At 42.7% G+C, this 22,400-nt stretch overlaps 1 long non-coding RNA gene across 5 annotated transcripts in view; it reads left to right on the top strand.

The window, feature by feature from the left end:
- The window catches only part of LOC308565953, a 58,999-nt gene that overhangs the window by 19,520 nt on the left and 17,079 nt on the right, over nucleotides 1-22,400 (top strand). For 4 of the 5 annotated variants that reach the window (XR_014000090.1, XR_014000091.1, XR_014000092.1 and 1 more), the window contains exon 5: nucleotides 16,985-17,044. This is a non-coding gene — a long non-coding RNA (uncharacterized lncRNA). Of the gene's footprint in view, nucleotides 1-16,984; nucleotides 17,045-18,683; nucleotides 18,779-22,400 lie in introns of those variants that run through there. The other variant, XR_014000094.1, reaches the window with a different exon arrangement.

Here is a 22,400-nt window from a genome sequence, read left to right as displayed (position 1 = left end):
ATACTCTCCAGGTCCATCCATGCTGTCTCAAAGGTAAGATTTGCTTCTTTTTTATGGCCAAGTACTATTCCATTGTGTAAATGTCCCACAGTTTTTTTATCCACTCATCTACTGATGGGCACTTGGACTGTTTCCAAATCTTAGCTATTGTAAATAACACTGCAATGAACATAGGGGGTGCATATATTCTTTTAAATCAGTGTTTTGGGTTTCTTTAGATATAGTCCCAGAAATAGAATCACTGAGTCATACGGCAGTTCCATTTTTAATTTTGTGAGGAAACTCCATACCGCTTTTCACAGTGGATGAACCAATCTGCATTTCTACCAACAGTGCACAGGGTTGCCTTTTCTCCACCTCCTCACCAACATTTGTTATTTGTTAAGAAATCTAATTTTTCCCTAGCTGGTTTGGCTCAGTTGTTAGAGCATCAACTGAAGGCTACCAGGTTCAATTCTGGCCAAGGGCACATACCTCGGTTGCAGGCTCAATCCCTGCCAATCGATGTGTCTCTCTCACATTGATGTTTCTCTCTCTCTCTCTCTCTCTCTCCCTCCCTCCCTCCCTCCCTCCCTTCCTCCCTCCCTCCCTCCCTCCCTCCCTCCCTCCCTCCCTCCCTCCCTCCCTCTGTCTATGAAAAGCAATGGAAAAAACATCTTCAGTGAGGATTAACAAAAACAAAAAACATTAAAAAATGAATCTAATTTTCAAATGGGCAAAGGATTTGAATAGACATTTCTCCAAAGAAGATATACAAACGTCTAATAAGCACATACAAAGATACTCAACATCATCAGTCATTAAAAAAATGCAAATCAAAACCATAATGATATACCACTTCACAACTGCTAGCATGGCTATGATAAAAAAGATGGACAATTGCCTTAGCTGGTTTGGCTCAGTGGTTAGAGCGTTAGCCCGAGGACTGAAGGGTCTTGGGTTCAGTTCTGGCCAAGGACACATACCTCAGTTGCAGGCTCAATAACTGGCCCCTGTCAGGGTCAGGGCACGCGCTGGAGGCAACCAATCAATGTGTCTCTCTCGAATCAATGTTTCTCTCTCCCCCCCCCCCCACTACTGTCTCTGAAAAGCAATGGTAAAAAAATATCCTTGAGTGAGGATTAAAATAAAAGATGGACAAAAACAAGTATTGGCAAGGACATAGAGAAATTGGGACACTCACACATTGCTGCTGGGAATTAATATGATATAGCTGCTATTGAAAACAGTTTGGTAGTTTCTCAAAAAGTTAAACACAGATTTGCCAGCAGTTCTGCTCCTAGGTATATACCCACGAGAGTTAAATATATGTTCATGCAAAACTTTACACAGATGTTCATGGCAGTTTTTCCTAACAGCCCAAAGATGGAAACAAACCAAATATCTGTTAATGGATGAATGGATAAACAAATGTAATATATCCCTACAATGGAATATGATTTGGCCACAAAAAGGAATGAAGTAAATTACACTATGACGTGGACAAACCTCGAAAACTTCATGCTAAGTGAAAGAAGAAGTTGGTCACAAAGGATCACATATTATCTGATTTCATTTATATGAAATGTCCAAAATAGGCAAATCTACAGAGATAGAAAGATTAGTGGTGGCCAGGGGCTGAGAGGAAAAGAGTGTAGAGAGTGATCATTAGTAGGTACGGGATTTCTTTTTTGGAATGATGGTTGCACAAGAAGTAGGGAGTGGTCAGCTGGTTGGGCCAAGCGCTAGTGGACAGAAGCTCCAAGAGTAGGTCCTTATTTGAACTTTCAGGCGCCACTTAATTCTCTTCGATTCGCTGAGGCTCACACTTGGGCAAAGATGAATTTCTTGGAGTTATATCAATATATTGTTTCCTGGGAGACTAGACAATGGTTCAAACACCCATACTCATAAACTAATCACCAAATAGGCAGAGGATATGAGCAGTCTACAAGAAAAAGAAATAGCTAATAGACATGTGTAAGGTCTTCAACCTCACTCATAGTTAAAGACATGCATCAAAACAATGAAATTCCATTTGTTGTCTATCAGATTGGCAAATACATAAAAGCTTGGGAATGCCCAATATTCACAAGATTATGGGGAAATAAGCACCCTCATACACTGTTCCTGGGAGTGTAAACAGATTCAACTCTTCTGGAGGGCGATTTAGCAATGTCTGTCAACATTTTGAATGTTTGTTCTCATCGACTCAGCAATTCTACCACTAGGAATTTACCCAAGGGATATACTGGCAAAATTATGCCAAAATCATGTGCAAGGATGTTTATTGCAGCATTGTAATAACAAAAAAACTGGAAAGCATGCATATATCAATCAGCAGGTTAAATACTTCTATGTATGGAAGAGTACACAATCACTAAAACATGAAGCAGAACTATTTAGGTAGACATGGAAAGGTCTTCTAAAATGTGTTTTGTTTAAAAAATACCAATGGGCACAGCAATATGATTTCATTTGTGTTAAACTAAATATATATATATATATATACACACAACTAAACACTGTCATTTTTTTCAGGAAGGATACATAAGAAGTGGTAGTAACTTTTAGAGAGTAGCTGTGGGGTTTGGAGGGAAGAAAAGATAACTTTTGCTTTTTATTTGATACTTTTCTATAATACCTGATTTTTTATACCATGCTAATGTAAGACTTTTCTCAAAATAAATATCTTTAAAGCAGACAAGGAACATGGAGGAATAAAAAAGAGAGAAAAGAGAGATCCCTTAGATGGGAGATTATGGTTTGCCCTGACACCAGATAGTCCTGTTTTAGCTGTAATAATAAAAGCACTGGGACTAGATCATTTGAGTTTTAGGAAGACCACCAGGACAGCAGCCTGGAGAATGGAAGGGAGATGTGAGACTAGAATCAAGGCAACTGATCATAAAGATTTGCAACAGAGGGAGGCTCAGACTTAGGAAACGAAGGTGAGTTGGAGAGACTGCCCTAGAGAGGAGAGTTGTTAAAAAGGGAAACTGACAGTCTTGATGCCGGATTGGATGTGGAGGGTTAGGAGGTCCAGGCATCTGCCTTGGGCAGCTGAGTGGCTGGTGATGCTGTCCTAGGAAACACTCAGAAGGCAGGAGAGACTCAAAGACCAGAAGAGGGTGGGGAAGAAAATAATGAATTTAATTCTTGAATGTGTTGAGTTGAAGAACATAATCAATTTGATCATGTTGAAGAGACATATAGGTATGGAGCTCAGGGAATCCTGATTTGGAGATGGAGCACATCAGATCAAGTTAGGTAGTCAAAACTGATCATGAGGAAATTGTGTAGACCAAAAAACAGGCCTGATTCAAGATGGGACTCTAATCCTTAACTGCTGGGTCAAGCAAGAAGAACCTGGAGTGAGGCTGAGCAGTGATCAGAGCCATGAGAGGAAAATAGCGGACAGGGTGGGATCAGCAGGTGGGGTGGGGTCACAGATGTCACAGACTATTGCTCCTGGGTTAACACTGGGGCTGATATTTAAAGCTGCTCTCTCACTAGTGCCAGTTGCTCTGCTTTTGCCACATCTTCCCAGTAAAATCCCAAACCTCGGTTTTCTGTTTATGCTTCTGAAAAAGGCCACCCAACCAATGCGAATAGCCCCTCTTCAAGTTTATGGTTTATACGTCCTCAGGGTTCTTTCCATACCACCATCAATTTATTTTTATTTATCTCTGGTTCTCTTTCCCCAGTTATTCAAAATTATCACCATGTTCATTTCTCACATCTCATTTCCACTCTCTTCCTGGAGCCAATGAGGCCCTCGGATTCAGCCCTCTCTCTATAGCTGTATCTAAAACAGCACTCACCTCTGTCCCAAGCATTCAGCCTCCTGTTTAGCTCTAGAGCTCCTCCAGAAGGCCCTGCTGACCCCGTTCCGTCCGTGAACCTCAGTAATTTGTGCCTTCTGTCTATAGCACTGTATCACACATTATATATTTCTCTATCACGGCCTTTACCACGATGAGCTAAAGTCTCACGGTCTGTCTCCTCCAATTAGCTTGATCCTATGCATATTTTCCCCCTTATCTTCTTATTGACACAGAACATCCAAGTGAAATAGAATGCACATATTGTAAATGTAGAGCTCACAGAATGTTCACAAACTGAACACATACATGCAAGCAGCACCCAGGTAAAGAAACCAAGCATTACAGCACCCCAGAGCCCTCCTGTGCTCTCTTACTCTCTCTGCCTGCCTCCCTCCCCAGGGGAACCTCTATTCAGTCTTTCAACAGCATAGATTAATTTCAGCTGTTTCTGTATATTTTTTAAAAACAGACCAAAAATAATATGTACCCTTTTGTGTCTGGCTTTTCTGATCAGCATTGCGTTTGTAAGAATCATTCACGTTGCACGCAGTCACAGACAGTCCAATTCCATTGTGTACAATATTCCACTGTGTGAATAGGCCACAATTTATTGATCTGCTCAAGTATGGTGATAGGAGCCCCATCTGGGGCTATCGCAAATAGCAGGCATTATGTTTTATTAATCTTCGTATCTCCAGCACATCACACATGCCTGTCATGATGGCTTGTGTGTAAACAAGTGGGAGAATGCAAGGAATTCTTTCCCACTATATTCTTGGGTGGTCAGATAATACCTGAAATATTAGATTCAATCCTGGGTACTCTTTTTAAAATGTTTAAAAGGGGTCATTGATAACTTGAATTGTCTATAGAAGGTAACCCTGGTGGTGTCTCTAGAAGCCATTGCAGTATCACGTATGCTGGAAGGCACTGAGATGTTTATTATGGAAACAAAAGCAGAGGGGATCAGACACGGACCAAGTTGCTTTTGAAAACAGCACTGGGCCAATGGCTAAATATTTGGAGGAGGCAGCTTTCTGCTCAGTAATAATCATAAATCATAACACTGGCTCATATTTGGAGATCACTTATCACACACCAGGCACCTGGCATGTGCTTAGGGCTTGGTATCCATTAGTCCAATAGGGGAATGACTTTTTAAACGATGAGAACTGAACTTGAGCTGCCTAGTGAAACTGTGATCACTTCATGGCTGCAGACACTGGTGGTCACGGGCCCTGGGAAGTCACATTTATAGGGTCATGGAAAAGCCCTTCTCTGACTTGGCTCCCTGCCCTGCTCAGCTCCTAACAGAACTGCCTTTTTTCTTGAGAGCGACTTCCTAAAGTGCCTCCCTGGGTAGCACCACAGCAAGCAAATTACCAAGTGTCAGAAGCTTCCTTCTACTCTGGGCTACTTTCCTCTTTTCCCCAGGATGTCTGTCCAGCATTACTCTCTTCTTTCATCTGCACTGATGATGACTCTGGGGGGGGGGGGGGGGCACAGCAGGCCTGACCCTTCAGGTAGCCAAGGGTCATTGGGGGTTATCTCTAAGGTTTGTTTGTTCATTTGAGACAAAAAGTGTGAGCGGGAGCAATGAAATTTAGAAAGTGCCTGGAGGGAGAAAAAAAAACCTGGAGAAATTCTCTAGATGTATTGCTCCAGTTTAGGCCTCAGAAAGAAGAAAAGCCCAGACAAATAAATCTGGGTTGCTGAATGCAAAAGGCAGTTTGTTGGGAGAAAATGCAGCCATCCTCACAGGATAGGCTGTGCTGCTAGCCCCAGCACAAGATGCTTTATCTCACCATTGGCGCCTCAGGCCGAGACCTGGCAGCTGCAGAATCACCAAAAAGCCAGCGTCTGAGTCAGACAAGCAGGTGTTGTGAAGTGCTGGTGGCTGTGTCCCCTTTCTGCCAGCCCCCTTGCTTTCTCTGCTCCATTCCCTGCCCAAGAACCCTGCTCCCCCCTCACTCTTGTTTCTTCTGAGTCCTTTGCTTATTTATTTTTTAAGGAGGCTACAGGGAATCCAAGATTTAGGAAGCTGCACAACATATGGCAGATCCTAGAAGCCTCGCTTTCCCCCACTCCAGCAGCCATGATTCATGCCTTCTATTCTCTTCTCTTCTGCCAGACAAAGCCAAACACACACTAACAGTGTTAGCACAATAAATATCAGCAGTCCTGACCTTTCTCTCTGGGCCCTGGAGTCGCCCTGACTCCCAAGCTGCTCCTTGCTTATACTTAAAGAGGATTAGCACTTACCGGAGGCTGCAGGGCCCTGCACTCAGGCTTGATGGGAATCAAAATAGAGATTACCTTATTTGACTTTAAAAAATCTCTCCCTGAAAGATAGAATCCTCCAGAGAAATACAGTGGGACTTGTACACATACAGCTTTAAACTGGATTTTTAAAATTAGTTTGCCAGCTGTTTGCTAGGTCATGCCTTAGGTTCTTGGCCTTTATTGATGTTGGGTTCCTTTGGGAAACAAGGCCAAGAGGGGACAGAGGGACTGCCAAGGCCACAGGATCCTGGATGCCTGGGGACTTTCCCAGGAGCCCTGGCAGTTGTTGCCATGGGCCTTTAGAAACTCTCGGAACCCTGGCACCAAGGTCTGTGTCTCGCCCAGAGAAACTTGCAGAGCTCAGATCACCTCCCCCAGACCTCACCTCACCCCTGCACTGCTTCTTCTAGGCCAAGGTCTGGAAAGAAAGAAAGAAAGAAAAGAAAAGGGGTGGAGAGAGGAGGAGGGGAGGGGAGGAGAGGGAAAAAGAACTCTTTCCAGCTGGAAGGGTCTTTCACACTTTTGGGGGCAGAGGATTTGCTTTAGCTCTTCTACCACCTTCGAGTGATGCATACATACGGGTTCAGAATTCTCATCCCCCTCTGTTCCCTCCTGGTGGCTCTCCATCTCTCAGGTCTCAGCCACGGTGTCATTTGCTCAGGGAAGCATGAGGAGCAGCAGAGTGTGGTGCTTAAGAACACCCGCAGGCTGGGGTTTGAATCCTGGCTCAGCACTTCCTAGCTGTGTGACCTTGGGCTAGTCACTTAACCCATCCATGCCTTAGTTTCCTCATCTGTAAAATGGGGATTAGTGAAAGCTCTTACCTCATTAAGGTTGTTGGGAGGATTCAACGAATTAACACATGATGTATAGAATATGTAAAGAGCTTAAAACGTGGCCTGGCATGCAATAAGCACCTGCCCTTATCACTCTACAGTGCCTCTCCCAAGGCTCAGTTGCCTGCTGCTGCCTGTGTTCCCCTAGCCTCGGGTACTTCTGTGTAGCACCTGACCTCCTTTAACTTTATTGCTCAATGTTCTGTCTTTGTGAGAGCAGGAACCACATCTGTCTTGCTTTCCACTGTTCAGTCCTTACAATCTAATCTGTGCTCAGCCTATGAGAGACTCAAGAAATGTTGCTGTTGGTAATCCTCACCTGAGGATATTTTTTTCCATCGATGTGCCCTTGATCAGGATTCGAACCCGTGACCCTTCCATGCCTGTCCCTACGCTCTCACCACTGAGCCATACAAGCCAGGGCAAGAAATGATGTTGACTACAATAATAAATGAAATACGAAAAAGAAGAAATGCTAGTGCTCGCTTCGGCAGCACATATACTAAAAATTGGAACGATGCAGAGATTAGCATGGCCCTTGCACAAGGATGACACGCAGATTCATCAAGTGTTCCATATTTTTAAAATAGAAGAAGAAATGCTAAAAGGCAAATGTGATCCAGAAGACAGAGGATCCTGAGGCTCGTGGGTCATTTTTCTTCATCTATATTTTCTTCATATGCTTGGCCTTTTCATTTTGTTTGTCTGGCTGTTAAACAAAGAGAGAGTGAAGGGGTTCCAAGTTCCGGGATTGTGAGATAAAGCTTTGTAATTACATCCTTTGCAGGAGGCTTCCACCTCTATCTAGTTTTTCAAAATCTATTTAAATATTAAATGCCTACAAAAAATAGGTTACATGAGCAAAATATTTAAAAATGAACACCCAACTACTTCCAACCCAGCTTAAGATATAGGTTAAAACCCACACTATTGAATCCCCCTTGTGTATCTGTCGCCATCTCAGCCCCACCTCCTAATTTTTGTTGATATTCCTTTGCTTTTCTTCCTATTTTTACCCTAAAAATACCTATCCCTGAATGTATGCTGGCTTTGCATGCTTTTGAACTTTATATGAAATAAGTCATACGGTATGTGTCCTTTAATCTTTTCCACCACTCGTGACTTTTGTGGCACTCGTCTAGGCCGTGGCATGCAGCTGTATCACTTTCTAGTGCGTGAATGCTCTGCTGTTTTCTTCTCTGTTCTCTCAGTGGCTGTGTGGCTGTTTGCAGGTTTTTGGCAGTGCTGCTATGAATGTTCTTACATGTGACTACTGGGTCCCAGGGTCAAGATTTTCTCAGGGTTTTTTCCGGGATTCTAAGGTTTATACATTTTCAACTTATCTAGATAATGCTAAATTGAATCCTCTGTCCCTGCTATGTTCATCTTCTGATTCTATCAGGCCTCTCAGAAATGGGCTTTGAGCCTTGCACTGAGATGGCCCCCACTTTTGGGCTCAAGAGTTGACAACCTGCCTGGATGGCTTAGAAAATATCCCCTTGTGACTTGGGTGGGCTCCCTCCGGCTCACAAGCACCACTCAGAGCCCCATAGACAGGAGCAAACTCTGTTGATCCAAAGCCCAGTAAAAACCAAACAGAGATCTGGAAACAGCATTCCAACTAACTCATTTGTTTTCTCAAGACAGTAAAAGTTTTAATATTTCTTCAACTAAGTGAAAGTGGTATTAAAAACATTAATTTCCTTATTATAGCTTGCCTTCGAACTCATTGTTTTAAAATCCTAAAGTGTCTTGATTATAGTAGGCTTTTGACAAATATAGACTTTATTTGGGGGAGTATGTCATCTCTGTCAGTAGGATCATTTAGGAATCTGTCTGCCAAAGCCAAAAATGTGAATTCTTTTTCCTGTTCACTCCACTCTCTTCAATGGTTTTATGTGGCCATTATAATAATAATTCAAAAGAAAGATGTAGCAGTGAATGCTGACAAATCCCTAAGACCTGTTGTGACTTTCTCCACAAAATCCTGACATGTTTGGTCACTGTTAGCTCAATAGGCTGTCTTGGCCCAGCTTCTCTGTCTAGGAAAGAGCTTCAAGTTTATTGGTCATTCATACCCTTTTGAGAAGGCACACTGATCCTTCAAGAAAATAAACCTTTGGAAACTGAAGTTGGGGCAGTTTGTAAACAAAATCTGTTGTTAAAAGCAGTAGGTTATAGCCCTGGCCCGGTAGCTCAGTTGGTTAGAGTGTCATCCTGATACTCGCAGGTTGCTGGTTTGATCCCCAGTCAGGGCACATTCAAGAAGCATCCAATGAATGCATCAATAAGTGGAACGACAGATTGATGTTGCTCTCTCTCTCTCCCTCCTTTCCCCTCTCTCTCTAAATTTTTTTTTAAAGTGGGGGGAGGGCATTAAGATATAGAAATAAGCCAGTATTGTGCATAAACCTACACCTAGCCCGGGCTGAGGCCGTAGACACCAGTTCACTTCAGAGTGAGTAAGTTCTTTCTCTCTCATCACATGCAGCCACAAACGCCTGCCAATTCTTCTTTTATGTTTCTCCTGCCTATTCCATCATTGTGTTTGGGCCTTTTCCACCTCATGCATGAACCACAAGGGACTGAAAACCATCTCCTTCCTGAGTTTCCCTTCATTCTAACCCACCACTGCTGGATGAATCTTTAAAAAATAAAAACCAAGCAGCAGCAAGAGCAAAAACCCTTACACAATAACTGTTTTCCCTGCGATTCCCCTCTTTTCAGCCCCCAAACTCATTGGATTCCACAGAATCAAATCCAGAACCTTCAGCCAAGGCACGCAAAGCTCTCCACAAACTCCTTTGACCTCTGTGGCCATCTCTGCACAAGCACACCCCATTTTCCGCACCGCTTCAGGACTCAGGGCCCCTGAAGCCAGCCACAGACCAGAGTTTCCGAGCCCCCGCTCTCGACATGGCCCTGCCTTCTCAGTGTTATCATCCACTCCCCCCTCACACACACACACCTCTTCTCCAGCACACTCCACACGCCAAGTTCATCACCCACAGCCAGCCTGTGTAGGCCTCCAGAGCTTTGCTTGGGGCTTCTCCCTGACCAGAACCTACCACTCTGTTTCTGTATCCCAGGTCCCACCCACCCTTCAGGGCCCCACCTTCTCCAAACCTTCCCTGACTCCCTTAGCCTTTGACTTCTGTCCAGCCCCAGAATATATAGTTTATTCTATATAGACCATCCAAGTGGATTGTAAGTCCCCAGAGGGCAGGAACCATGACGTTCATGTAGGTCAGTACCTTCCATATCTCCTGTACCAATCGATGTTGCATTTCATGACATGATTGTGAATACGATAATGCAGTGTGTAAAAAACAAATAAAAGAATAATTCACTCTTTCTCTGTTTCAGATCAGGCCCTTCTCCCCCACCTGCACCCCCAAATTCTGCTATAAGATGCCCAGCGTAACTCAAGGAAGCAAAATTCTAGGGAATAGAGAAGTTGAAAAAGAGAACTAATGTAGTTCTTTTAATGACTCAAATAGCCTAGGGAAGATAAACAAACAACTTGAACCTGAGACAAAAGGGAAGCAATCCAGGTGCTTTTGAGTCTGAGCCAAGCCAAATACTGGCTAGACAGCCAGAAAGGCCTCTGCTACTGAACCGAGTATGCAGGATGAATCGATAATAAAGGAAAGCTGATTACATAAGAAAAAGTGCAAAGATAAACCTCAGTGGTCTTCTCTGACATACCCGTGGGTTAATATTGTGTAAGCTCAAATGCTTAAGGTTGTGCATATTGGATGTATCAGGACTGGCACTTAAAGTCTTTTAAGCCCAACAATATCCTTTTTCCTACGTGAGTTTCTTCTTGGTAGCCAATGGTGATAACAAAGCTATTTTAATTTATAATGAAAAATATGTTCATAGTTATGTTTAGATTTTTTTCTAGTAAAATGACGATTATTACTATCCTGATGGGTATGAAATACTGAAAATGTTTTTGTTATCTTCCTGATTTTGGGATAGATTTTAGGATTTAAGTGTTATTGGCCACCTAATGTTTTTATGTTTATCACAATGAAATCCAGTTAGTTTTTTGGGGTATTTAATAAAAACCCATGTGTATTTTATTTTTCAAATATAGTTAATATTCAATATTATATTAGCTTCAGGTGTACAGCGTAGTGGTTGGACATTTATATAACTTAGGAAGTGATCCCCCCAATAAGTCTAGTACCTACTTGACACCATATGTAGTTATTATATTATTGACTATACACCCTATATTTGTAACTGCCAATTTGTATTTCTTAATCCCTTCACTTTTCTTCACTCAGTCCCCCAATGTGCCTTCCATCTGGCAACCATCAAAATGTTCTCTGTTATCTATGAGCTTTTTTCTGTTTTGTTTGATCATTTAGTTTGTTTTTTAGATTCTACATGTAAGTGAAATCACATGGCATTTGTTGTTCTCTGTCTGACTTATTTCATTTAGCATAATACCCTTTAAGTTCATTCATGTTGTTGCAAATAGCAGGATTTCATTCTTTCTATGGCCAAAGTAATATTCCATTGTATACGTTGTACCATATCTTCTCTATTCAGTCATCTATTGATGGACACTTAAGGTTGCTTCCATATCTTGGTTATTATAAATAATACTGCAGTGAACATAAGGATACATATATCTTTTCGAATTAGTATTTTGGATTTCTTTGGATAAACACACAGAAGTGGGATTGCTGGGTCATATGGTAGTTCCATTTTTAATTTTCTGAGGAAATTCCATACTGTTTTCCACCAATTTGCAATCCACCAACAGTGCACAAGAGGGTTCCTTTTTCTTCACATCCTCGACAACACTAGTTGTTTATTGATTTATTGATGGTAGCTGTTCTGACAGGTGTGAGGTGATATCTCATTGTGGTTTTAATTTGCATCTCTCTGATGATTAGTGACTTTGAGCATCTTTTCATATGTCTATTGGCTATTTGTATGTCCTCTTTGGAGAAATGTCTATTCAGGTCCTCTGCCCATTTTTAAATTGGATTGTTTGGGGGGTTTTGATGTTGAATTGTACAAGCTCTTTTTAAATTTTTGACGCCTTATCAGATGTATTATTGGAAAATATCTTCTCCCAATTCGTAGGTTGTCTTTATGTTTTGTTGACGATTTCCTTTGCTGGACAAAATTGTTTTAGTTTGATATGGCCCCATTTGTTTAATATTTTTTTTTGTTTCCCTTGCCTGAGGAGACATATCCAAAAAACATATTATGAAGAGCAATGTCAGAGAGCTCACTGCCTGTGTTTACTTCTAAGAATTTAATGGTTTTGAGTCTTACATTTAAGTCTTTAATCCATTTTGAGTTTATACATATGGTGTAAGAAAGTGATCTAGTTTCATTTTTTTTTGCATGTATCGTCCAGTTTTCTCAACACTATTTATTGAAGAGACTGTCTTTACCCCATTGTATATTCTTGCTTTCTTTGTCATAGATTAATGACCACATAGGCATGGGTTTATTTCTGGGCTCTCTATTCTGTTCCACTGACCTATGTGTCTGTTTTTATCCCAGTTCCATGCTGTTTCGATTACTATGGCCTTGTAGTATAGTTTGATATCAGGTGGTGTGATACTCCCAACTTTGTTATTCTTTCTAGAGATTACTTTCGCTACTTGATGCCCTTTGTGGTACTATTACTGGCACAGGTCTGCCTCAGGCAGGCCAGTAGTGTGTGGGTTCTAGGTGTAGGAAAGATTTCACAACACAAGTCCAGGTGATTTTGAGAGTGTGTTTATTAAAGCTGGGGACAGTAGGACAAAGGAAAGACTTAGGGTAGTAGAAGTAACAGGAGAGAGGCAGTCATATGCTTTGGCTCCCTAGAAACATTATAGGAAAGAAGTGAGCCAAGGCAGGGCTGCTTTTAGCTCACTGGGAAGTCAGAAAAAGAGGGCCTTGGAGACAGAATCAGGGGCTAAGCCCAGGACGAGCTGCCAGTGTCCGCTGCTCCTCAGATTGCAAGTTTTGTGGGGACCCTTAAAGTTTAAGAGGATGTAAAATGATCATGCCTGGAAAGCGGAATGGGCATACACTAGAGAGAGCCCACCTCATTTTTTTGTCCTGAAAGTTTTAATCTTTTTTCTTTGAGCGAGAATCTTAGAGGAGGGTTTCAGCAGAATATTCATCAGCTTTTCAGGTGTGTTTTTAATATGCTGATACATCAAAATGGGCACCTAGGGGAGTTTGGGATTATTCTTTGGTCTGCTTTTACTGCTTTACTTTTATCTTGGACCTTTCTGGCTTTAATGAGTGTTTTGTTATTCATTCCCCTGGTTTCATCTGTCCTTGGGTTTGGCTGGCACAAATGGCATTAATTGAGTCTCTGTCCTCTATTTTCCCTGACCAGGGTGATTTAAGATGCATTCTCTGGTTAGGGAGGAGAGGTACAAACCATTTGCTCTCAAGTGTCCTTGGTTAGGGGAGATACGGTCTTGCAATTCACTAGCTGGCTGTAAGTTGTTCAAACTGTGTGACCTTGTTTAATATTCTTGCCTCAGTTTCCCTATTCTACTTGCCCAGGACTTTTCCTAGGTTCTTACTATCCTGTCACAGTTTCATATAAATTTTAGGATTATTTTTTTTGTTCTCTGAAAAATGTCATTGGTATTTTGATAAGAATTGCACTGAATCTATAGATTACTTTGGGTAGTAAAGACATTTTAACAATGTTAATTCTGCCTATCCATAAGCAAGACATTTATTTGTATCTTACTCAATTTCTTCAATGTCTTATAATTTTCTGAGTACAGGTCTTTTACCTCCTTAGTTAAATTTATTCCTAGGTATTGTTTTTTCATGTAACTGTAAATGGGATTGTTTCCTTAATTTCTCTTTCTGATAGTTTGTTATTGGTGTATAAAAATGCAACCAATTTCTGCCTATTAATTTTGTATCCTGCTACTTTACTGAATTCATTTATCAGTTCCATTAGTTTTTTGGTGAACTCTTTAGGGTTCTCTCTATAAAGGGTGCCCCCCAAAAATATATACACACTTTAACAGCTGATAGCTGTTAAATGAAAATGAAATGTATTTTAATAAACACTGCCTTTATAATTATTCAAAGTGTTTATATACATTTGGGGGGGGACACCCTGTATATAATATCAGGTCATCTGCAAATAATTTGCTTCTTCTTTTCCAATTTGGATACCTTTTATTCCTTTTCTTGTCTGATTGCTGTGGCTAAACTTCCAATGCTTGTTGAATACAAGTGGTGAAAATGGACATTCTTTTTTTTAAAAAAATTATTTATTGATTTGATAGAGAGAGAAACATTAATTTGTTGTTTCACTTATTTATGCATTCATTGGTTGATTCTTGTATGTGCCCTGACTGGGGATTGAACCAGTCAGGGAGTATTGGGATAATACTCTAACCAACTTAGCTACCTAACCGGGGCTCATCCCTTTACTTTCAGGCTGTGCGTGTCTTTTGATACGAAGGGGAGTCTCTTGTAGTCAGCATGTGTATTGGTCTTGTCCTCTCATCCATTCAGCCACCATATGTGTTTTTTGTTTTGTTTTTTAACATTTAATCCATTTGCATTTAAAATAATTATTAATAGGTATGTAGTTATTGCCATTTTATTATTCATATTTTTTTTCTTGTCTTCTTCTTAAAGAAGTCCCTTTAACATTTCATGTAATGCTGGTTTGGTAGTGATGAACTCCTTTAGCTTTTTCTTGTCTGGGAAACTCTTTATCTTCACTTTGATTCTAAATGATAGACTTGTCGGGTAGAGTAATCTTGGTTGTAGGTCCTTGCTTTTCATCACACGTGGTTCCAGAGTCCCTTAAACTATCCTCATTTTTTAAAATTCTTTTTTCTTTTTGCAGTTCTGATTGAGTGTTTTTTGCTACCTTGTCTTACAAATCACTAATTGATCCTTGGCTTCATCTAATCTGATGTTTATTCCATCTAATGTATTCTTCATTTCAAGTATCATACTTTTTATTTCTGTTTCTTTTTTATGGTTTCTATCTCTTTGTGTAAGTTCTCACTGAGTTCACCTATTCTTCCCCTACGTTCATTGAGCATACAGTGTTTTGAACCCTGTATCTGGTAGATTGCTTGCCTCCAGTTTGTTTTGGGGGTTTTTTCCTGGAGTTTTGTCCTGTTCTTTCATTTGAGCCATGTTTTAAAAACATGTTTGTTTAGTGCTTTATATCCATTGTCATCCTTGTGAAAACTTTGAGAAAAAGTGTGCAAGAACTGGTATTTATTTATTTATTTAATCCTCACTCAAGGATATTTTTTCCATTGCTTTTGAGAGAGAGTGGAAGGAAGAGAGGGAGAGAAACGTCGATGTGAGAGAGACACATCGATTGATTGCCTCCTGCACGAATCCCAACCAGGGCCAGGGATTGAGCCTGCAACTGAGGCACATTCCCTTGGTCAGAATCGAACTTGGAACCCTTTGGTCTGCAGGCCGACTCTCTAACCACTGAGCCAAACCGACTAGGGCAAGAGCTGGTATTTTAATCTCCATTTTAAAGATGAGGAAACCATGGCCATGGTGCCTATGTTGGTGAGATCAAGGTCACCCAAGTTCATTAGTGGCTATATCAGTCAGGGTCCTGGCAGAACACAGAGGACACACTGTAACTGGGTAATATCAGCAGATTTCAATAAAACGGGGGCAGGGTGTGAGGAAACCACAAGGGACAGTGTAGTGCTGTACAGAGCTACCTGAACTTGTGAGGGAGAGAGGAAGGCACAGTTGCCAGAACCTAGGGAGAGAGACCCTCAGTAGGAAGATACAGCAGCTCGCAGAGACCTAGGAAATCAGGGGAAATAACACTGTCTGTCCTGCTGGGAGATCCTCGTTGGCCTCAGTGAAGCCAGGGAGCCTTCTGAGATCAACATAGATCACTCTCCTGGGGCACAGAGCAGGTTAGACAAGAGTAAGGAGTGGCTCTGGGGTGGGTTAAGCAAACTAAAGATATCCAGCACACATGTGACCCATGGTTAAACCTCAGATTTCCTGTCTTCTGTTCCTTCCCATGCTCTTTACAGAACACTGTGGCTTAGGCAGAAGATTCCTCCAGAGACTATCAGTAGGCGCACAACTTCCCTCAGCATTAAACTTTAGGCTAGTTTCCTGAAAACTTGACAGTGAATATCAGCCTCTATATGAGGACAGACTAACAATCCATGGGAGCTGCAAATCAGACTGAGTCAGGCAGCTGGCATTTAGTCCCAGCCAAGATGGTGGGGCTGGCAGGTTGAGAAAGCTCACTCTGAAGTCATTACTGGCTCTTGGCCACTACATGTTGGCAGAGATGTTCTAGAATCTTTAATGCAGCTACACTGGGCATTAGCTACAAGGCTGGCAAAGTTTTAAGAAGAAAAGTATCTACTATGTTTTGCATCTGGCAATTAAAGTATCTTGAAATAAAGATTCCGTCTCACATCATTGTCTATAACTCTATAATTTGCACTTGACTACTCTGGCTTTATTTTTCTGTAATGCCCCTGGCATGAAACTTCAGGTTTTATGAAAGGGAATCACCTCAGGCTGTTGTAGTGTTCTACGTTGGATGAGTTCTTTACTCACCTTTATTCTTGGTTCCATGGGGGCGAAAGTCATAAAAGAGTTTAACAGACAATTAAACCCAGGAGGTATGAGAGCAGTTAATAAAAAATGCAAAACCCAATGTTCTCATAGAACACAAACTCACCCAGAAGTCACCGAGAAAGAATTTTCAGTTTCTATCCTAGCAGAATTGTTTCCAGAGAAATGAAGTTATGGTCATTATGGTCTGAGTGGTCATGCCCTAGAAGAAGCATAATTGCTAGCATCTACAATCACTTCAGTACAAGTTTAAAAAAACCAAATTACTTCCCCTACCCCTCACCCAAGTAAAGTCCTATGCACTATGCTTTATCCCCCAAGGCTGAGGAAGGTTTTTCCCAGCTCCACTCTTAAGTAGTTTCCCTAGTGCCACTGTAATTACCAAAGAGGCACAGAGCTAAACCAATGAATTCTCATGGCAATGGCTTTGGCACAGTGACCTCCTTGCTGTTTCTTCCTCAGGGCCTTTGCACTTGCTGATCCCTCTGTTTGGATTGCTCTTACCTCAGATTTCTACACGAGGTGAGTATATACCCAGAAGTTGAATTGCTGAATTAAATGATAATTCCATGTTTAATGTTTTGAGAAACTGCCATTCTGTTTTCTATAGTGGCTGCACAATTTCATAATCTCTCCAGCCTGTCTAACCTGCTTTTAGTTATATATTTTGTGTGGTGTCTTTTCCCACTTTTACTTGAATGTAAGCTCCACAAGGGCAGAGATTTGCTTCCCTAGAACATCGCTTGGCACATGGTAGTTGGTGATCAGTAAGTATTTGTTAAATCAGTGCAACTGGTTTGGTGCCTCTGACCTCATTTGTATTGTTTTGAACCCCGTCAAGGCCCAGCTTAATGCTGACAGCCTTTCTTGACTCACCTTGACATGCCTCTTTCAATCCTTCCTCCTTTCTGCTTTGTGTTCATCCATGAACTTGCCCCATCTCTCCCTCAGAATTCTAAGCTCCTTAGTGTTAGGGAGCATGGTTTGTTTGCTGTTGGCCTTTTGCCATCTTTCTGGCCCAGGGATATATGCTCAATACACACTTACCAGAGGGATGCTCTAAATATTCAGGCTCAACAGTGACAGTATAAGGGGTAAGCTTGCGCACTCCAGAGCTTTCTAAAACCAACTCCACAAAGAATCCCTGCCTACATGACCTTGGCACGCACCTCATTCTCTGAGTTTGTTCCTCCTGTGTTTGATGGGGGTTGGACCAATGACCTCTCAGGTTCCTCTTAGATGTTGGGTGTACTGTGGGGCCATCTCCTTTGCCGGAAGAGTACCCTCCTCATCTTTGAGAGCCCACATCTGCTATGGGCAAAATAATCATGTGAAAAAGGTTAAGGACTCAAAAAAAGCCTGTGTCTAGAGCAGTTTTTGCCTAGGAGAATGGGTGTACCCAGTCTCTCCCTATCCCAGCCCCACTCTCCACTGCTGGAACTTCAGAGTATGAAGCACCAAGAAACTCAAGGAGCATGCATACACTCCCCATTCTTGTTGAGAGAAAAAAATCCTTATGCTCATGTGATTTCACTTGGTTATTTTGAACTGTTTCTTTTTCTGTCTCATCCCCAGTGAAATAACATTTGCAAGCAAAAAATGAACTTCGGGTTTTTTCCCCCTTTGCTCAGCCATTTGTGTATAAATATGATCTGAGTCAAGTCTGTAAAGGACTGTCAATCCTGCCCACCCCACTCTCTTTCCCTCTTACTTCCTAAGAAAGACTTAATGAGTTTATACAAGAGAGAAAAGTTTCCATGACAATTAAAGCCCTCCGTGTATTTTTAAAAATCTTTTCAAATGCATAAACAATTGTGAACAAAAAAAGGGCCTCTGTAAAAAATCTGACTGAAAGTAACCTCATAGGGTGATTTGATCATAAATTCCCACTCGGCAGGTCATGGTAGGTAGTCATGCCCCAGGACTACAAAAAGGTTTATCCTTGCCTTAAGCAAGTCCTGTCCATTGTTCTTGTGCATCTAGGTTAACACACCTTTGAAAAGCCAGAATAATCCTCTTTTTTCAGACCCCTTGGAGGTGTAACTACCCTCAAGGGAACACATAATCTTATTGACTATCCCGAAATTCAATCATAGAGATTTCCCTGTCTTGCTTTCTCCCATTTTTATGTAATTTTCTTTACTTCCCTTTTTAATTCCAGATGTATAAAGGGAACTGCAAAACTGCCATTCTCCAGAGCATTTGGAACCTTGCTTTCTCATGTCAGTTTGGCTCAATAAACTCTTATAAAAATTCTCTACAGGTTTGCATGTTCTTATGTCCACAAAATTCACTAACAATATTCACAGATTAGTGAAACAAATCACTCCTAACCTAACAACTCTAACACAACTTTATATTTTTACCATTCCCTTCGAGTTTTATCCATTTGAGTACATAGTTTACACTGTGATGATCAGACCATAATACAACCTTGCACTCTCCATTTTTCTCTTTATATCTATAAAAAAATACACATTTCCCCAACTGTATTCTTCTCAAATATCACAGGTCAAATCTATCACTGATTGATTGCCCACTGAGTGGGTACTGGTACTAAGATACAGAAAAATGAAAGTTGTCCCTGCTCTCAAGGACTTTATGGTCTTATGGAGAGATAAGACATAGATCCATGAAACAGCCTCAAACAGCCAGTAATTTGTGGTACAAATAACAACACACCCATGGTAAGCCGGCATTCTAGGTAGTGGAGAGCATATCAAGGGTTGAGGAACTGAGGAAGGCCCCCTCCCCCGGAAGAGGGGAGAGTTGATTTAGCAGCTTTGAAGCAGTGATGAGCAGCTTTGAAGAGGCAGAGGGAAGGGAGGGGAGAGATGGTTCTGATAGAGAAAGCTGGATGAAGGTGCTGAATAGGAAGACATACGGTTGGTTTTTAGGCCCCTGAGGCAGTTAGCCCCACAGTTACCGAAGGTGAGCTTGTTGAGGGGTAGGGGGCCAACCGTAGGAAGGTGGTGAGAATGAGAAAGAGTCTGAGTTTCCTGAAAGCTGGACAGAAGTGAAGTTGATGTGACTGGGATGCAGGAGGGGTCCATGGTGACATCAGTGCAGGGTCGCATTGGTCTGGCAGGTGCTCTTTTGTTTTTGAGACGAAGAGGATCTATCCATCTATGTGTGGCCAGTAGGTCAGAAAAGCATCATCTTCAAAGGGAGGTCAAAGGGAAGTAAGTTCCAGGTCCTTGGCACACCAAATTCACAACAAGCACTCAGGTCAAGCCCAGATCTGTCCCTCTGGTTCACTGCTCTTCCTGCCTAGAACAGTGCCTGGTACAGAGGGAGCCCTTATAAGTATTTGTAGAATGAGAACTAGATCATGTCTGATTTTGTACAATTTCTGTACAAAGTTCAGCAAATCTTTATTTCTTCTCCAGGCCTCAGTGTCCCCTCCCTATGATGGAGTTATTTTTTTTCGAGCGCATGTCATGGTCATTTAGAGCCAGGTCAAGCCAGGAGGCCACATGGGTCTCAAGAGCTAATAATCCTGAGCTGTACTGAGGCCTATAGGGATTAACCCCAGGAGTGGATGACTTCAGATCACAGTTAGTCATCTGGCAGCTGCTCCTTGCCTCCGGTCCCTTACTGCCTGTGTTCGAGCCTCTCTGGGGTGGTAAGAGGATCTTGCCTGGAATCATCAATTACTGCTGCTGAAAGGCAGCTTACACAACAGCATGTGTGCCCTTGTCATTAGACATATGGACCGAGTCAGGCCTGAGGGGGTGAAGCCAATTCTAACCACAGGACTTCCTGGTACCAGCTCAGAGTCCAGCCTCATTCATGCAAGAATTTAACAAATATTATTGAGTGTGTGCTATGGTCAGGCCCTGTTTTCAGGGCTGCAGATACAGCAGTGAGCAAACAGACAAAACTGCTGAGGTGGAGAGACCAGCACTCAAGGAGATAAGGTGGGTGGTGAGAGGAGCCGAGGAAAAAAGCAGAGGTGAGGGGAGGGGGGCTTGCGGTTGTAGAGAGGGTGGCCAAGGGAGGCCTCAGTGAGAACAAAGGGCTGAACAGGAAGTAGGAGGGGGCATGGGGCTTCTGGGGTCCCAGTGGTGCAAGGGCCCAGAGACACGAGTGGCCCTGGCATGCTCCAGAAACAGTGATATAAGAAAAGATTAAGAGGAATGGGGACCGGCTGGGTGTGGCTCAGCGGTTGAGCATCGACCTAGGATCCAGGAGATCGCGGCTCGATTCCCAGTCAGGGCACATGCCTGGGTTGTGAGCTCGATTCCCAGTGGGGGGGGGGGGGCGTGCAGGAGGCAGCCTATCAGTGACTCTCTCATCATAGATGTTTCTATCTCTCTCTCTCCCTCTCCTTTCCTCTCTCTGAAATCAATAAAGACATATTAAAAAAAAAGAGGAATGGAGCCCGATGGATAAAGGGGCCGGCTGAGGAGCCTCAGAGTGTGTTGTGAAGCCTTTGGCTTTGGTTCTTCCAACTCGCTGCCTGTAGTCTAATTCATGACCCTGCCTTTTCCTGTTGACTCTCAAGGGCGCTGGGACTTCCGTGGGCAGAGGAGAATGCGGCAGTCCCCTGGGCTCTCCAAAGCACAGAGCAGTGGTGTGGGCAGCTGCCCGGACCACTTGTGCTAGGCCCACCCCTGCACCCCTGTTCCAGACTCTTTCAGGCTCACAGGACAGGGTGGCCTCCCATTTCAGAACGAGGAGGAAGAGCAGATGCAAAGCCAAGCCAAGTCAGTTGAGTATGCAGATTCTGCAAAATATCAGAGGAGAGCAAGTTCATAGCTGAAGCCAGTGCAAAGGGCAGGGTCAGAGTTCAGCAGCATTCCTGCCTTGGCTGAGTGAAGAGTAGAACCAGATATATTTATATAAAACAGCCTGGCACACAGTGATGCCCTAATGGTGACCCATTTTGTCAATTCACACTTGTAATTTTTAGTGTCCCATGCTTCCTGCCAGTGCTCCATGCTCATGTGAATGAGGCCTCTGCTCTGACTGGTTTGCCAGGGACCAGAGTGAATGCCAGGTCCTGGGTGGGCAGCTGAGGCAATTGGTTGATTAGCACTGTGGTTTTAGAGCAAGTTCCTGCCTTCCAGGGCTCCCACTCTCTAGAAGTAGCTGTTACACACCTTGGGGCAGAGCCAGGTGGGCAGATTCACTGCCCTGGGCATCTCGACCTCTCCTGGTGACGAGGCCCTCTTCTCCGTGGGTGGCCTGAGAAGGGTCTGGGTAGAGCCAGAATCCAGGGCCAGGCAACTGTCAGAGTTCGGTCAAGTTGGACCTGAACTCCAGCTCTGGCAGTGATCTTCATCTGTGTGCCCCTCCCCCTCCCCCAAGAGGGTCCAGTTCAGGAATTAAAGTCAGCTCAATTCCACAATCACTTATTATTTTCTAGCTGCCAGACATTTTATCTGTTGCAGGGAATATTAACAGTGAAAAGGCATGAACCCAGGCCCTGGCCGAGTATCTCAGTTGGTTAGAGTGTCATCCCGATATGCCAAGGTTGTTGGTTTGATCTCTGGTCAGGGCACATACAAGAAGCAACCAGTGAATGCATAAATGAGTGAAATGACAAATCAGTATTTCTCTTTCTCTCCTTCCCCCTCTCTCTCTCTCAAATCAATAAATTTTAAAAACTTTCTTAAAAAAAGGCATGAACTTTCCTTCAGGGATATTGAATCTATTTTGTGTGTGTGGTTTGTGGTGATGGTGGTAGAGGAATGTGTGTGTGTATGTGTGTGTGTGTGTGTGTGTGTGTGTGTACATTAACTCACACATGCTTGTGGGAGGCATCCTGAGATATTAGTAGGAAGAATCCTGAACTAGAGTGCGATGGCCTCATCCCAAGTCCCTGTGGGCCTTTGGGTCTGCCGCTTGTCTTCTTGGAGTCTTGGCTTCCATT

The sequence above is a fragment of the Miniopterus schreibersii genome (assembly GCF_964146895.1).
Source record: "Miniopterus schreibersii genome assembly, chromosome: 13".
Lineage (NCBI taxonomy): Eukaryota > Metazoa > Chordata > Mammalia > Chiroptera > Miniopteridae > Miniopterus > Miniopterus schreibersii.
The sequence above is the reverse complement of the archived record's forward strand: the minus strand, read 5'-3'. Positions and strand labels throughout refer to the sequence as shown.